The following is a 12881-nucleotide window of genomic DNA, read 5'->3' as shown; positions in this document are numbered from 1 at the left end:
CTTCTCCATTTCTCCCTCCTGCTGGGATTTTGAACATGCATGAACATGCATCTGGCATATTCTTTCAAGCCACTGGGTCCAGGATTCAAACACACAATTAAACCATGTGGGATCCATTTCCCTTAACAATTAGGCCATAGAGATGGCCCAGAATACATATTGTCAATATCCTTTCCCAATTGGTAAGCTTGGGGACTATATTTTCATTTTTCAATAGTTATCTGAAATGCCACCTCTCAGAGCAGGCTTCTTGTTTCTAATCACCCCTGGAATTGGTCATCCTTGCTTTTATGCTTCAATAGCACTTCGAAGTAACTTTATGGTAAAAAAAAAAAAAAAAAAAAAAAAAAAAAAAACCAACAACAACTAGACCCCCAGTCTATGTGAGAATAATTACCAAGAATGGGCTTTGATTCCCAAGTTGTCATCTCATTGTCAGAAAGTCTCTCAAAGCCAAGTGAGAAATACTGAAACATTGAAATATTGAGCCTCCTTTCAAAGGCTTCACTTGAACACCAAATCATCAAAACTTGGTCAATTCTTGTTTAAACTGCAACCTCAATGTGAATTTTTCTGGAAAATTCAAGTGTCTCCTGTTAGATAGGTGAGACAGATTCCAAGATTCAAGGAAATATAGGGAAATTTTCTTGAAGCTAGGGATGGGGAATTTCAGAGTACACGTTAGACAGAATCAGAATTCTCAGGAGTTTTAAACGTACCCTCCATAGATTTTGACAGACACCAACTTTGAAATCAACCCAAACTATGGTTAAACCATGGGGAAAAGACTAGGGTGATGAAAACTTTTCATGGTCCTTGAAATATGGTTGGAGCTTCAAACTGCTCTTCTTTGTGACAAATTTGCACTTAGTGTATTATTTCGTGCATCGATCTTTCCCTTATCACAAGAATTCCGAGTGTTCTTAACTTGGGTAAGTACTTATACTTGGGACTGTTCCAAGTAGATTAACCTATAGTTTGATTCTTCCAGAAGACAATTCTAGTAGATGGCATTTTATTAGATGACTTATCACAGAAGTTGGAGTTATAGTCACATGGGGAGAGAAATGACTGAGTATGAAGAAAAGTAACTAAAGTCACAGATAGGTGCTTTGGCTAGATAATGTTCATTTGTTAGTGTAAGTGGTTGAAATACATCACCCAACCCTGATTCTTCCCTTTCCAAGTTTGTTTTCATGAAAGGAAGCAAAAGGGAATCTCCATGGGTTAGGCATTCTTCCAGAAGTTTTCCATACTACATTTCATGAAATTCTCTTGACAATGCTTTACTTTGGCAGATGAGAACATTGAGACTCAGAAATATTAGGTAAGTTATTCTGGGTCACACAGCTAGTAAGGGGTAGCCTACGTTTTGAACCAGGGCTCTGTCAGGTTGTGTCATAATATCTCTCAATAAAAATAACTACTAAAAGTATTTAAAGTATTTATGCCCAACCATGGTGGTGCAGGTAGTGGGGGTGTTGCTGCAAGATGTGATGCTGGAGGCTGTATGGAAAGTCTCTAGTTTTGTGTTCTGGGTCTGCTGAACATATCAGCCATGTACGGGTGTCCATGATCCTGGCTGGCTGCAGGGCTGGGGATATAATCTCAATGTGAGGACAGTGGAGTCTTTCTCTCTCTAAAACACACATACACACACACACACACACACGCACACACACACACACACATACACACACAGGTCCATAAATAAAGTTTTTCATTTTTTAAAGAAGGATTTAAAATAACATTTTACTTTTTATAGTGACATTCTGGCAATGTGAAAGACACAGCATGTATCTGTAAATATATATAAGCAATAATAATGAACACAGTGGTTATAGCAGAAAACAAGTTAACTGAAAATTGTGAGAGTTATGTGAAAGAATGTCTGTACTCTGTGTGATTTGGGCTCACTTTTTAAAGGCTAGAGGCATTGAGAAGTTTGAAAGTGGTTAAGTTTTAGATGTTTATCTAAAGCAAACTTCCAAAGTTCTCAGGGAGGGCTTCCTATCACAGGGGATGGCTGTGCAAAGGATCCTTTCCATTTGGGCAGATAGTGCCTGTTAAGTACTTTCATTCATCAGAAAATATGTGTTAGAAAAAGCACAGTTCTGAAAGCTGTATTTCAAGAGGGAAAATTCAATATTTTACAAGTTGAAAAGATCTGATTTTGAACAGTAGAGTTTACTAGGCTGTGCTGATACTTTCTTCCTATGTTTGGTGGAATTTAACCTTTAACAGAATGATATGCCAGCTCTAAATTGTCTAAATTCTCTGACATATAGACTCACTCTAAAATACCAATTTTCATCTTAATCTTTAAAAAGGTTATTGAGGTAGATTAAGCCAGTGCTTAAGAAAGTAAGGGTAGCTGACATTATCCATTCTACCTTATGATAATATGTTTTCTATAGATTTTTTATATTTGCCAAGGGTTCTGCAGATACCTCTGCCTCTAGGGCATTATTTCTACAAAAACAAATAAACAAAAAACCATAAACAAACTGTAAAAGATAAGATTATGATAACTCTTCTAAATGTGGTAATATTTTAGTCACATCTTAAAGTACAAACACAGAATCATGGTACCCCTAACATATACATTGCTTTTAACAGATATTATTGTATAATGTATTTATGTAAAAACCATAGAGTTGTTTGTTCATATTCTGTGAAGATTCTCCGTAGAAAGTTAAACGTGAACATAACTTTCTTTTAGGTGCCAAGGTTGTCAAGATTGTTAAGAGGATTTATAGTTCTCAGAGTTTTTTTTTTTTTTCCTTTTCTTTTTCTCTAAATATATTTATGGAATGCTTCTTACAGAGCTCAGTGCTGTTCATAAGGGCTCACATTCATTAAATTCATTTAATCCTCTCTGTAGTCCTACAAGGTAGGTACTACTCTTATCTTCATTTACAATTAGAGAAACTGAAGTACAGAGATTGAATAATTTGCCCAATGTCACACATATTGTATGTGAGGAGCCAGGATTTGGACTTCTGCGTTCTCCCTAGGCAGTGCCATTTCTTACAGAGGGTCAGAGATTCTCTTTCCTGTCTATGCTCTGTGGTGTGTTGCCACATGTCCTTTAATGGTCACATTATAATTAGTTGTAATACCCTATTTTTTGGGTTCGTTTGTTTATTACAGTTTTATGCTGTAGGGCATGTGAACTTGCCAGAGAGATAGACACAAACTGCTGGGTCTGGAACTCTAACTACATAGTCAGCCATGTGAGATCTATTGTTTTGATCTCCACTTGCTGAACCAATAATCCAGTATTTCAATCTGATATTATATAGGTATTTCTTCTTGCTGGACATACAGATTGTTTCCAGTCCATATCTCTATAAATAGTCATTGTGAACATCTATGCTGAATGATATGTGTGTGTGTGTTTATACATAAAACCTCTTATTATGTTTAAGGGTTTGAGGTAAAGGATAGTCTGCAGAAATTTTTTTCTAAGGGAAATGTGGATGAAGGCAAAGAACCATCTATATAGATTACATGAAATGCCCAATCAATCTGCTATTCTTTTTTTTTTTTTTTTACCCTAGGGCACTTTTCTTTGCCTAAGAGACAGAGAGAGACAAAGTGAGAAATCACCTCCCAGGGAAGATGGCCACACCGCAATCCCTTCTCTCAATAAACCTGTTATTCTGACAAAGACTCCTACTGCTTTCAATAAGTAACTCTAGGAAACCTTCCTGTCCCCCTGTGTTAGTCCAGATTCTCTGATAAACCAGAGCAAAAGACAGGGGTAAATATATAATGAGTTTATTAGAGAAAACATCTGTAAGAGAAAACAGCGGATGCTGGTTGAGATTGAGAGCTTCCAAGCAGCAAGGCAGGTTCAGACCTCCAACGTGAGTGAAGGAAGGAAGTAGGATTAGGTGAAAGCATATTATACTACAGATCATTTCTAAGAAGAGTTTAGTAAGGGCACTGGACAGTCATCAAGTCAAAGTTAGCCTTCAAAGAAATCCTACATCTCCTGGGAGTGGGTCCCCTTTAATACTCCTGCCCTGCTCAGTCACTGGCTGAGAGCAGTGGTCTTGGCACAAACATGGTGGACTGCAGAGCATAGCAATGGGGACTCTTGCTCAGTGATATTCCCTGCCCTCAGAATCTGAGAGACTTATCCTCAAGAATACCATAGTTCCTAACGCTCCTACTCTGCCCCTAGAATAACTCTTCACCTGGGGTTAGGTAACTCTCCTTTGAACTCTGCCGTTTGCATTATAATGTCTTCATCACGTTCATTTCTAAAGACTGAGGGGCTTGGTTCAAGAATGTGATGGTGGCCCACCTATCATATTGTTAGCTGACAAATGTATGTCCATAATCACCCGGAAAGTCTGCTTCAAATTTAGAATCCTCAGAGATTTTTTTTTTAAGTTTATTTATTTATTTTATTATACACTGTATATAATTGCAGCTTCTAAAATGAATTTTTCTAGTATGAATATACTGTATATTAGTCTAATTAAAGGTATATCTGAATTTTCAGCCAAAGCATGGTGTCGCAGGGAGAGAGTTAATATTTCTGTCCTATCCCACTCCATTTGCTCTCACCAGCACATCCCTCACTCAAGGGGTCTCTTAGTCATGCATGTAAGCATTACAGCCTACATATCCAAGTCTAGTCATATCATCCTCCCTCTGCCTGCATCTAAGTGTGGGCCCTCTTCACAACACAGTTTAGCTGAGAGTTTATTTAACTGTATCCCTCACTAGATTATAAAGCCTATGAGGGGTACATGGATTCATGACCCACAGAAACTGTGAGGTAATGAATGTGTGTTATTTTAAGCTCAGTTTGTGGTAATAATTTCATGGGTAAGTAATACAGTCAGAGACTGTGCTAATGTGTTCGTCTAGCACGTAGTGTGCAAATAAATATTTCCTGAATAAATGAGTGAATTCATCAGATGTTTATTTTGTTATCTGTTAAGTATGAAGAAGTATTAAGAGTGCCGCAAAGACAAGAGGCAAAAATCCTGTTAAACCTAGAAGTACAGAAAATCAACTGGATCTACTGCTGGGAGCAGGAAGCAAAATGTAGATGCTATGTTGTCCAAGAGGATGTAAAGACTGAAGTTAATGAGGTGTTTATTTATAGAACAGGAGTGAGTCTGGATGTCTCATCTGCTCATGTAACACATTCCTCCTCTTAGCAAGTAAGAGGTGGAGAAAAAGAGAATCAAAATAAAACTCAAACCAACAAAGCAGAGGGTTCTTGTTCCAGTGAGCTGATACTGAATGCCTTCAGCTATAGAAACTAGAAAGAGTGAGCTTCTTAATATACCCCTGGGGTTTTATGAGGGTTGTGAAATTGGCTCTGTGTGATTGCTCCTTGGTACCTATGTACCAGGAATGTTTTTGCTGTGGATACTTGAGGAAGACTGAGCAGCCCAGAGCTAAAAGACCTCAGCTTTGAAGTTACAAGTTGTTCCCCACAAGAGGTCCAGATTGCTGAATCAAGATGCTGTATAATACATTGATTTAGACAATTAAGAATGTTCTAAAGATTGACCTGAGTATCTTACATTTTCAACTTTGACTCTGTTTCAATTTGAGACATTTTTAGCAATTATATGGAAATACCATGGTTTTACATCCCTATTTGTGTACTTATTTCTCACTATTTAAGATGTTCAGTTGAAACCTTTACACTGACAACTGGGTCAAAATCTGAGCTCTGAATAACTGAAGTCAATGTTCTCATGGAAAAGAGAAATGGAAGTACACTTTGTCAATGAAAACAGAGAGAGAGGAAACCCCCTGCTTCCTAATGGTACACTTGCCTTTTGTAAAGGTACCTGAAAATAACCTACCAGGCTTTGACTCTCCTTTTTAAGTTCAAACATGATTCTCATGGCATAAATTACAAGGCTTTTATTGTGTCATTTTTATGAAGGAGAATGATACATATTATGCTTTAAATTATAGTAATGACCCGCTTATTCTGAGGGGGGAATTTCTGACAACCGCTATCCTTGAGAACTCAGCCCAAACTTAGAAGGGAAAAAAAAAAAAAAAAAACAGCCTTTCAAGCTGACATAGTGGTTACAAAGGCATGCGCTTAACTCCTAGGGCCAGGGCTTTATTGACTTTCCTTTAACACACAATTTTTAACTAGCTTGGTTATCTGGTTTCCCAGTTCATAGCAGGCAAGAAACTACAAAGTACAAAAGAGGCAGAGAAGAGACGTTAGGAGTTGGCTATCAAAACAGCAGTGAAGGCTGACAGTCGTATAGCAGAGGCAGAAGCAGTGGAACTTACAGGTACTTAGGGAAAGGAGTTGTCACCTAGGTCAGGAAGGACCCTAGATTATTCAGAAATGCACAATTATGTTTAGCACCCCACATTTAAGAAGGAAGTCATGTGGAGCAGTGTAATCCTTTGATATTAAACTGCAATTTTTTTTTTAATTCCTTCTACCTCTTCGCTTCTTATCAAAACAGCAGTGAAAGGTATCTCATTGCTCTGCTGTGCAGGGTAGAGATGGCATAGAAAGAAAAGGGTAAAATTCCTGGCTTTTGAGCTCTTGTGCATATTTTTGTATATCTATAGTGGAGATAAAAATCTTAAAAGCTATAGCTTTCAACTGAAAGGGCCAGGGAGGCAGGTCAGAAAAATAGATTTCATGAATTTCAAAACTATGGCTTTGAATAGTAAGGCCTAAAGTCTGGAGGATTCAGAGCATAGAATTTAGACCATAACTCCTAGAGCAGGAAACATGTCTGAGGAAGGACATGCCATTTTCTTGGCAAGAGAGGATAGAGAAATGGAGGAAGTTGTGACTAGAGCTTAGACACTGCCTGGGTCTCCTAGAAGGGCCCGGTACTTCCTCTTGTTTTGGTGAGTATAGGAGAAAGGTAGTGATTAAAATCTCATGTTGATGTAGGGGACATGAGAGTAGGATCTTTTGTTCCAGGGTCTAGAATTGGAATGCTGGAGCCTTGTAGATAAGCTCTGTGTCTCAGGGAATGGGAAGATACAGTAGGAATTGGTCAGGAAATTTCCTAGTACATAAGTTTCTCACAGTTCTCTAAGGTAGTATGAGAATCCATCAGAAAGATTTCTGTTGGGACCAGCAGATGGCATTATGGTTATGTTGCTGAAGTCCCATGTAGTTGACCTCAGCTTAAGTCCTGGACCTGGTAGTTTATAAAACTCACACCTGGCGCGCGCGTGTGTGTGTGCATGTGTGCGTGCCCAAGATCCTGAGAGGAGAACAGAGGAGAAGGGATTGCAGTGTGGTTATTCCCCAATCATTATTGGGGTGATTTCTCACTTTCTGTCTCTGTCTCTTTAGTGAGTGTATGTGCCCTATAGCAAAAATCTCTCTCTAAAAAAAAAGAATAGAAAGGTTTCTGTGACTGTCCCCCTCCCAAATTGACCCCCTGAAGATGAGCCTGCACAGGGAAGTAATTTGTAAATGGCGGCCTCCTTGTAGAACGGGCCTACTGCAGGGACTGGGAAAAGTGAATTTCGAACACAAAGGTAGAGAAGTCAAAGGTAGAGAACCGAGATGAATCAGAGCTACTTACTGTTCCTGACGGTTGGAAGGAACCAGCCGTTTCCAAAGAAGACAATCTCAGAGGACTCTTGTAGGAGAGCAGTTTTGCAACCTAGTTTCCAAAGTATAGAGAGGTTACTTGAAAGAGCGTTGGCCTTTGGTCCAGAAAGCCCTGAATGAACGTTAATGCAACCTTGGACCTGATCGAGGGCAGCATGACTGTTTGTACTACAAAGAAGAATTTTGATCCATGTATCATTGTTAGGGCCAGAAACTTAATAAAACAGGTAGCAAGGAGTGTCTCATTTGAACAGGCAGTACGAATTCTTCAGGATGACATTGCGTGTGACATCATTAAAACAGGTTCTTTGGTAAGAAATAAAGAATTATTTGTAAAAAGAAGACAATGGCTTATTGGTCCCAAAGGATCTACATTGAAGGCATTGTAACTATTAATAACGGTTACATTTTGGTTCAAGGAAACACAGTTTCAGTCATTGGACCTTTTAGTGGATTAAAGGAAGTTCAAAAAGTAGTCCTAGATACTATGAAGAATATGCATCCAATGTATAACCTTAAAACCGTAATGATTAAATGAGAGTTGGCAAAAAATTCTGAATTACGATCACAAAGCTGGGAAAGATTTTTGCCACATTTCAAACACAAACATGTGAATAAATGAAAGGAACCAAAGGGGGGAAAAACAACTGTGAAGAAAGAGTATACACCATTCCCACCACCACAGCCAGAAAGTCAGACTGATAAACAATTGACTAGTGGTGAATACTATTTTTTTTTTTTTTTTGGAGAGGTTTTTGCTATAGGGCATGGGCTCGCCAGAAAGACAGAGAGAGACAGAGAGACAGAAAGTGAGAAATCACCCCCCAGGGGTGATGGCCACGCCACAATCCTTTCTCCTCCATTCTCCTCTTGGGATCTTGGACACGCACGCACATGTGCCCAGCATAAGTTTAAGCCACTGGGTCTGGGACTCGAACTGCGGTTGACTACATGGGAGTCCAATGACATAACCATTATGCTAACTGCTGGTCCCATTAGCGGTGAATACTTTTTGAAAGCCAGTCAGAAGAAGTGACAGAAGATGGAAGCAATAAAGGCTAAGCAAGCAGAAGCTCTCAGTAAGAGACAAGAGGAAAGAAACAAAGCTTTTTATTCCACCTACAGAAAAACCAGTAGTGAAACCTGAGGAAGCTTCTACTGATACTAACATCGATGTGGCTGCAATCAAGGAACAAGTTAAGAAAGCAAAAAATAAGAAACTGGGAGCTCTTACAACTGAAGAAGTTAAGCTTAAGATGGAAGCAAATGAAAAGAAAAAGAAGGAAAAAAAGTAATATACAAAACCCTCTGAACTAGAATACATGAAGCAATCTCCTTTCGTAAAAGATTTTGAGATTTCAGGGCATTAGTTGCCTTACTCATGAATAATACTACTCTCACCACTTTTTTCTGTATTTCTTTGTTCACGGAGGAGTGTTCTTTATAAATTTAAATTATTGTATTTTATATATTTTTGAAAAACATAAAACTCTGTACAAATTACACTTTGTGTACTTAATTACAACTAATCAGTTCTAGAAATATTCTGCCTTAGCATGAATTTAGGGGGGATTTTTTTAGATTTTTTTTTTTTTATATAGATCTTTACGATGTGACTGTTATCTGCTAAATCCAATGTCTGATGCCATTTGTTAGTCTTTAAATATAGTCATGTTTTAGCATTTGGTTTTGAGAAAAAGAAATGCATATTTTCAGTGCTAAAAAAAAGATGAGCCTGCACACTCAGCTTACTTCCTTATTGCGGGAGGCCTGTGTGCATGTGTGTTACAGGGGTGAGAGGGTCTTCAATGTCATAGCGTGGGACTAGAAACTATTACTATCTTACTACTACTAGAAAGGGTAGTAGGATAAGTACTGAGGTAGGGCTGGCAAGTAGCATGGGGGTTAATGACGTTGGATTCCTACATGGCTAACTGTAGTTTGAGTCCTGGACCTGGTGGGTTACTTTCTCGTTTTTTTCTCTCCCTCTCTCTCTCTTTCTCTCTGTCCCTCTCTGATCAAATTAAATAAATAAATCAATAAAGTTAAGTAAAATAATTCTTTAAAATAAAAACCTTTTAAAAAATTTAACAAAGATAAGTGTTGAGGTAAAGATATGTTAATTAGTTTGATATAATCATTTTGCCATGTGTGTGTTAAAACATCATCCCATACTCCATAAATATATATATTTATTAGTTCATTGGAGATAGAAATGAAAAAGAAGGGGAATTAAGCACAAATGATAAGCACACGTGCCTCTCTCCTGCACTCTTCCCTTTTTCCAGAACCCAACAGACTCGCAGTAGAGACGAGAAGGAGAAAGTGAGGGAAGAGAGTCCTGAGTAGGACGAGTAGTTGCTCAGAGGACACTGAAGTTTAAACTGGAAAGACTGAAGTACCTGTGAATAGCAAAGGTGAAGAAACAGTGGTTCATGTGATAAGAAACATTTAGTTACAGAAAAGTAAGGAGCATTGTAATGTTTGTGTATCCAAGCAGATGGTCTAAAATTTTTTTAAAAACTTTTTATTTAAAATGATTAAAATGAAAAAAAGTATTAGCATGTAAAAGAGACTAACCCTTAGTTATAAGTGCTCACTTTTGTAGAGTATCTTATCTCTTTGTGATGATACTAACAATAAAATCAAAAACAAATCCTTCCACGTATTAGGTATTATAATGGCTTAGACTTTTTATGGCATCACAGTCCTCCTTTCCCTCTGGCAAAGCCCAAAGTCCATTGCCCTTAAAGACTATATATGTCCCCACTCAATATATACCGAATGTGTCTGCACTCTAAATATATATATATATATTTGAAACCATACTGCTTCTGTTGTTAGTTATAAAATTATACAAAATTATAAGACATATTTTGAACATTATCTTTAAAATTCAGTATTTTGAAATTTTGAAAGTTGTTTGTAAACTGTCAAGAATTATGGAGTATGAGCTAAAAATTTTTGCTATGTAAAGTAAATGTTTGTGGAAAAAATGTAAAAATAAATAAATGAAAGAAAAAAAAAAAGACTATATAGAACAGAGAAGCTTCCAGACCACAGGTGGTTAAACGCTCCTAACACAATAATGGATGTGATGCCCATAGTAAGAATACTGATCGTGTCCTAGAAAGGAGGCAAGTTGTCACCCGTTTTCATCCGGAGTTGCACGGATATGCATCTCAGCCTATCGATTCCCTATGCATGCATATTCCAGCGAGGGAATGCATTTTCTTAGTTACTCACAGTCCTTGCAGTCCTCTTCCGCTCAGCAGCAGTTTTCATACATGATTAACACTCAGACAGCATTTTCCACATTAACCTTGTGATGTCTGATAGGGAGGACAGAGACAGATACTGCCTTGCCGAAATGTGTACACATAATCCATAATGAATAACTGCAGTTCCTTGGTGACCATGATGAGGCATCACAAGCAAAGTGAGGGCCAAGTTGGGGAAGGTGCTGAGTCCTAAAAAGCAATATTTCCCTGTTTGGCCAAGCGTGTGGTTTAAAACACCAGCCCCATGTGGCTTAGGACCAGCCTCTGATTACTGCAACCATTCTGGTTCTGTCCCAGGGAGACTTGGCCATAATTGGCTTAAAAACCCCTTCCCATGTAGTATTGGCGTAGGTTATGATGAAAGCTGTCCTCAGAGAATTTCTCCAGGTGTGCTTTGATATCTGGCATATGGAGCCACCTCAGGTATCTGTGACCTTCTGTATCGTACATATTCCAACAGACAGCGAGGTCTGGGACCGGGGCTCTATGGCATCATCTCTTTTTTTGGGGAGGGGCTTAAATGAATGCACTCAAAAGGCCTGTTGGTGTCTCCCAGGGGTTGGAAGGTTCATCAGCTCTGACAGTCTAATCTTGATTGGGTACACCTTTATTTTCTGTTCTACTAAACAGAACTAAACAGGACTAAAATTAATTTCTTGAGTTAGTTTGACATTTTCCCTGCGATGGACATTGAATGTGCCCATACTTTTACTAATATTGCCTGTGATGTTTTCCTGGGGTAGATTTAAGGCTTCTTCTCTCTATGTGTGCATCCTCAAGCATTTCAATCCCTAATATAGAGATCTTCATGCATTATTATGTGCAGAGACTTGAAGTCTTCCCTGGGAAGTTGTGTTTTTGTATGAGAAAACACCTAGTATAATATTTAATTTCCCAGTTCTTTTTCTTTTTTTTTTTTTTCTTTGGAGAGATTTTTGCTATAGGGTACATACACTCACTTGAGAGACACGGAGAGAAAGAAGGAGAGAAATCACCCCCCAGGAGAGATAGTCACACCACAATCTTTTCTCTTCCGTTCTCCCCCTGGGATCTTTGGCACACATGGACACATGCCCAGCGTGAGTGTGAAGCCGCTGGGTCCGGGACTTGAACCATGGTAGTCCATGTGGCAGTTCAGGGACCTAACCACTACACTATCTACTGGTCCCTTCCAGTCCTTTTTTAACAAATTCAAATATGAGTCAAAACAGAAATCAAGTATCCTGTATGTCATAAGTACTGATAGGTGTGGGTAGCTTTGTTCTATTTTAGTATGTCATCAAAATGTTTGAGATCTTAGCCATTGTTTACTACGTGTTCATTGTGATAACTAGTAAATTGTTGAGTAAAGTATTTCTCATTTATTACAAGCTTTAATGTGTCAATCACCTGTGAATCATGAAAAAATTGGACTGATTTACTAGGCCTTGGTTAAGACCTGAGATTCTGCATTTCCAACAGGGTTTGAAGTCCCACAGACTACACTTTAGCTAGGCTGAAGTAGACCTTGTGGTGGGAGAGGGATTGAGAAGGCTGTGAATAAATGTTCCATCTGTTTGTATGCAGTCTATTTTTGCCTTCCTTGCCTGTGACCTTCTTTATTCTTTTATGATAAGGAAGGTAGCATTGCTGGCTTTGAGATGATATTTGGACATTGGCCAACAAAGGGAATGACTATCGAATTTCCCAGGCCCACGAGGCCTGACATTTTTTCACCATTTTGGCATTATATTTTGGGTTGTCAGTAAAGTCATGACGTGTTTCTCTGTGCAAAAAATGTGTCTTCACTTTATGATGACCCAATATTTAATTTTCCTAAATGAGAATTAGTTTGTCAAGAATAAATTCTTGTGTAAAATCCTTAGAAGTTCTTTTTTTCTGCTTATTCATCTAGAAGGGACATACATTTCTGTTGAGGCTAACATTATCAGATAAAGATTGAGTCAGAAGACCTTAGCTAATGTTTCTTTCAGCTGTAACACCTTCATGTTACATTCCATACACAACAG

General features: G+C 38.3%; 1 pseudogene; it reads left to right on the top strand.

The window, feature by feature from the left end:
- Nucleotides 1-3818: 3818 nt before the first annotated feature.
- Nucleotides 3819-8886, top strand: LOC102474611 (KRR1 small subunit processome component homolog; annotated as a pseudogene).
- Nucleotides 8887-12881: the final 3995 nt, after the last annotated feature.

The sequence above is a fragment of the Tupaia chinensis genome, unplaced genomic scaffold (assembly GCF_000334495.1).
Source record: "Tupaia chinensis unplaced genomic scaffold, TupChi_1.0 Scaffold000688_1, whole genome shotgun sequence".
Taxonomy (NCBI): domain Eukaryota; kingdom Metazoa; phylum Chordata; class Mammalia; order Scandentia; family Tupaiidae; genus Tupaia; species Tupaia belangeri.
This window is presented reverse-complemented; position numbering and strand designations above follow the sequence as displayed.